At 43.2% G+C, this 5,000-nt stretch overlaps 1 long non-coding RNA gene across 50 annotated transcripts in view; it reads right to left on the reverse strand.

Moving 5' to 3' along the window:
* Positions 1-1,404: 1,404 nt before the first annotated feature.
* Positions 1,405-5,000, reverse strand: part of LOC127925657 (uncharacterized) — a 4,519-nt gene continuing 923 nt past the window's right edge. For 8 of the 50 annotated variants that reach the window (XR_008121806.1, XR_008121804.1, XR_008121803.1 and 5 more), the window contains exons 3-6: positions 4,216-4,679; positions 3,656-4,183; positions 3,080-3,615; positions 1,405-3,039 (exon numbers count right to left, since the gene is read on the reverse strand). This is a non-coding gene — a long non-coding RNA (uncharacterized LOC127925657). Of the gene's footprint in view, positions 3,040-3,079; positions 3,616-3,655; positions 4,184-4,215 lie in introns of all 50 variants that reach the window. The other 42 variants (XR_008121796.1, XR_008121781.1, XR_008121777.1 and 39 more) reach the window with 32 other exon arrangements.

Here is a 5,000-nt window from a genome sequence, read left to right on the forward strand (position 1 = left end):
TAGAGATACTCCCCCCTAGAGATACTCACCCCTAGAGATACTCCCCCCTCCCCCTAGAGATACTCCCCCCTAGAGATACTAACCCCCTAGAGATACTCCCCCTAGAGATACTCACCCCCTAGAGATACTCCCCCTAGAGATACTCCCCCTAGAGATACTCACCCCCTAGAGATACCCCCTAGAGATACTCACCCCCTAGAGATACTCCCCCTAGAGATACCCCTAGAGATACTCCCCCTAGAGATACTCACCCCCCCTAGAGATACTCCCCCTAGAGATACTCCCCCCTAGAGATACTCCCCCTAGAGATACTCCCCCTAGAGATACTCCCCCTAGAGACTCCCCCTAGGATGCTCCCCCTAGAGATACTCCCCTAGAGATACTCCCCCCTAGAGATACTCCCCCCTAGAGATACTCCCCCTAGAGATACTCCCCCTAGAGATACTCCCCCTAGAGATACTCACCCCCTAGAGATACTCCCCCTAGAGATACTCACCCCCTAGAGATACTCCCCCTAGAGATGCCCCCCTAGAGATACTCACCCCCTAGAGATACTCCCCCTAGATATACTCCCCCTAGAGATACTCACCCCCTAGAGATACTCACCCCCCCCCTCCCCCTAGAGATACTCCCCCTAGAGATACTCCCCCTAGAGATACTCCCCCCTAGAGATACTCCCCCTACTCCCCCTAGAGATACTCACCCCCCACTCCCCCTAGAGATACTCACCCCCCTAGAGATGCTCCCCCAGAGATACTCCCCCCTAGAGATACCACCCCCCTAGAGATACTCACCCCCTAGAGATACTCACCCCCCTAGAGATGCTCACCCCCCTAGAGATACTCACCCCCTAGAGATACTCCCCCCTAGAGATACCCCCTAGAGATACTCCCCCCTAGAGATACTCCCCCCTAGAGATACTCACCCCCTAGAGATACTCCCCCCAAAAGAAAATGTTTACAGTGTTGCAGTGAACGTTCAGTTAACAGACGTGTCCGTTTTGTACAACTTTACAGAAAGCAGTAGTGTATCCCGTTTCTATTGAAGGTTTTTGGTACATGTCTGATGTTCATCTGTCAATAAAGTGTGTCATGTGATGAGCAACGTGTCTTTACTTGAGATACGGGAAACAAACATGATCTGTCCATCATAAAGCATTTTATACTGAACAAAAATTAATTGTAAACATGCAACTATTTCAAAATATTTTACTGAATGGAATTGACCCCAACCCTGATATGGGCCTGATCCTAGATCAGAACTTCTAAATTCTACTGAGACACTTTTTGAAAAACGAGTCCTGGATATAAAATCCCATTTTACTGAAAAACTTACTACATAGATTCAGAGGCGTTGACAATCAAACCAGCACATAGCCGAAACAATAGAGGCCAAAAGGTTAAATAAAATGAAGGACAAAATTTAACATTTATTCCCCCAAAAAGAAAACCTAAAAATAATTCAAATACATTTTTTTTTTAAATCGCACACAAATTAACTTTCAAACTTGTACAAAAGACTGTTAAACAAATCAACACACTCTATACTGGTACCAACGCACTCTATACTGGTACCAACGCACTCTATACTGGTACCAACACACTCTATACTGGTACCAACACACTCTATACTGGTACCAACACACTCTATACTGGTACCAACACACTCTATACTGGTACCAATTTACACACACACACAATTTTGATCAAACTATATTTACAACATTACTATTTCAACATCTATTGAAATATAAAAATGGATCACGCAACATTTTCAAACTTTCCCAGACATGTATGAACTACTAATCACATATAAAACCAAGAACATGTTTCAAATCCCAATATACAGGTACAGATTTAAACAGCACAGCCCTGAGTTATTTATTTTACAATGGGAGAAGGAAATGTGAAAAAGGGTTCTAGATGGCTACGGAACTGGAATGTCGGTGGGATGACATTCTAACTGAATTCTAGAATAGAACACTGGGGATGAATGGCTCCGGAACTGGAATGTCGGTGGGATGACATTCTAACTGAATTCTAGAATAGAACACTGGGGATGAATGGCTACGGAACTGGAATGTCGGTGGGATGACATTCTAACTGAATTCTAGAATAGAACACTGGGGATGAATGGCTACGGAACTGGAATGTCGGTGGGATGACATTCTAACTGAATTCTAGAATAGAACACTGGGGATGAATGGCTACGGAACTGGAATGTCGGTGGGATGACATTCTAACTGAATTCTAGAATAGAACACTGGGGATGAATGGCTCCGGAACTGGAATGTCGGTGGGATGACATTCTAACTGAATTCTAGAATAGAACACTGGGGATGAATGGCTCCGGAACTGGAATGTCGGTGGGATGACATTCTAACTGAATTCTAGAATAGAACACTGGGGATGAATGGCTCCGGAACTGGAATGTCGGTGGGATGACATTCTAACTGAATTCTAGAATAGAACACTGGGGATGAATGGCTACGGAACTGGAATGTCGGTGGGATGACATTCTAACTGAATTCTAGAATAGAACACTGGGGATGAATGGCTCCGGAACTGGAATGTCGGTGGGATGACATTCTAACTGAATTCTAGAATAGAACACTGGGGATGAATGGCTACGGAACTGGAATGTCGGTGGGATGACATTCTAACTGAAGTCTAGAATAGAACACTGGGGATGAATGGCTACGGAACTGGAATGTCGGTGGGATGAATGGCAGCCAGAACCCTCCTGAACACAGTTCTGATCATTAAACAGTGCTGTGCACTCAGCTGCCCTCTGTGTTGCTATGGATTTGATTAGGATCTATCCTTACCCGTCTCCTTGGCCCTAAACTCTTTTAATGTTGTACAATCTGTATGGTGGAATCAATACAGCTCCACCACTATACTGTTTATACCTATCCAGACCCCACTACTATACTGTTTATACCTATCCAGACCCCACTACTATACTGTTTATACCTATCCAGACCCCACCACTATACTGTTTATACCTATCCAGACCCCACCACTATACTGTTTATACCTATCCAGACCCTACAGATCCACTACTATACTGTTTATACCTATCCAGACCCCACTACTATACTGTTTATACCTATCCAGACCCCACCACTATACTGTTTATACCTATCCAGACCCCACTACTATACTGTTTATACCTATCCAGACCCCACTACTATACTGTTTATACCTATCCAGACCCCACCACTATACTGTTTATACCTATCCAGACCCTACAGATCCACCACTATACTGTTTATACCTATCCAGACCCTACAGATCCACCACTATACTGTTTATACCTATCCAGACCCCACCACTATACTGTTTATACCTATCCAGACCCTACAGATCCACCACTATACTGTTTATACCTATCCAGACCCTACAGATCCACCACTATACTGTTTATACCTATCCAGACCCCACCACTATACTGTTTATACCTATCCAGACCCTACAGATCCACCACTATACTGTTTATACCTATCCAGACCCTACAGATCCACCACTATACTGTTTATACCTATCCAGACCCTACCACTATACTGTTTATACCTATCCAGACCCTACAGATACACTACTATACTGTTTATACCTATCCAGACCCTACAGATACACTACTATACTGTGTATACCTATCCAGACCCCACCACTATACTGTTTATACCTATCCAGACCCTACAGATACACTACTATACTGTTTATACCTATCCAGACCCTACAGATCCACCACTATACTGTTTATACCTATCCAGACCCTACAGATACACTACTATACTGTTTATACCTATCCAGACCCCACCACTATACTGTTTATACCTATCCAGACCCTACAGATACACTACTATACTGTTTATACCTATCCAGACCCCACCACTATACTGTTTATACCTATCCAGACCCTACAGATACACTACTATACTGTTTATACCTATCCAGACCCTACAGATACACTACTATACTGTTTATACCTATCCAGACCCTACAGATCCACCACTATACTGTTTATACCTATCCAGACCCTACAGATACACTACTATACTGTTTATACCTATCCAGACCCCACCACTATACTGTTTATACCTATCCAGACCCTACAGATCCACCACTATACTGTTTATACCTATCCAGACCCTACAGATCCACCACTATACTGTTTATACCTATCCAGACCCTACCACTATACTATTTATACCTATCCAGACCCTACAGATACACTACTATACTGTTTATACCTATCCAGACCCTACAGATACACTACTATACTGTTTATACCTATCCAGACCCCACCACTATACTGTTTATACCTATCCAGACCCTACAGATACACTACTATACTGTTTATACCTATCCAGACCCTACAGATCCACCACTATACTGTTTATACCTATCCAGACCCTACAGATACACTACTATACTGTTTATACCTATCCAGACCCTACAGATACACTACTATACTGTTTATACCTATCCAGACCCTACAGATCCACCACTATACTGTTTATACCTATCCAGACCCTACAGATACACTACTATACTGTTTATACCTATCCAGACCCTACAGATCCACCACTATACTGTTTATACCTATCCAGACCCTACAGATCCACCACTATACTGTTTATACCTATCCAGACCCCACCACTATACTGTTTATACCTATCCAGACCCTACAGATACACTACTATACTGTTTATACCTATCCAGACCCCACCACTATACTGTTTATACCTATCCAGACCCTACAGATCCACCACTATACTGTTTATACCTATCCAGACCCCACAGATCCACCACTATACTGTTTATACCTATCCAGACCCCACCACTATACTGTTTATACCTATCCAGACCCTACAGATACACTACTATACTGTTTATACCTATCCAGACCCTACAGATCCACTACTATACTGTTTATACCTATCCAGACCCCACCACTATACTGTTTATACCTATCCAGACCCTACAGATCCACTA

Source organism: Oncorhynchus keta, unplaced genomic scaffold, assembly GCF_023373465.1.
Source record: "Oncorhynchus keta strain PuntledgeMale-10-30-2019 unplaced genomic scaffold, Oket_V2 Un_contig_6052_pilon_pilon, whole genome shotgun sequence".
In the NCBI taxonomy this organism is placed as follows: domain Eukaryota; kingdom Metazoa; phylum Chordata; class Actinopteri; order Salmoniformes; family Salmonidae; genus Oncorhynchus; species Oncorhynchus keta.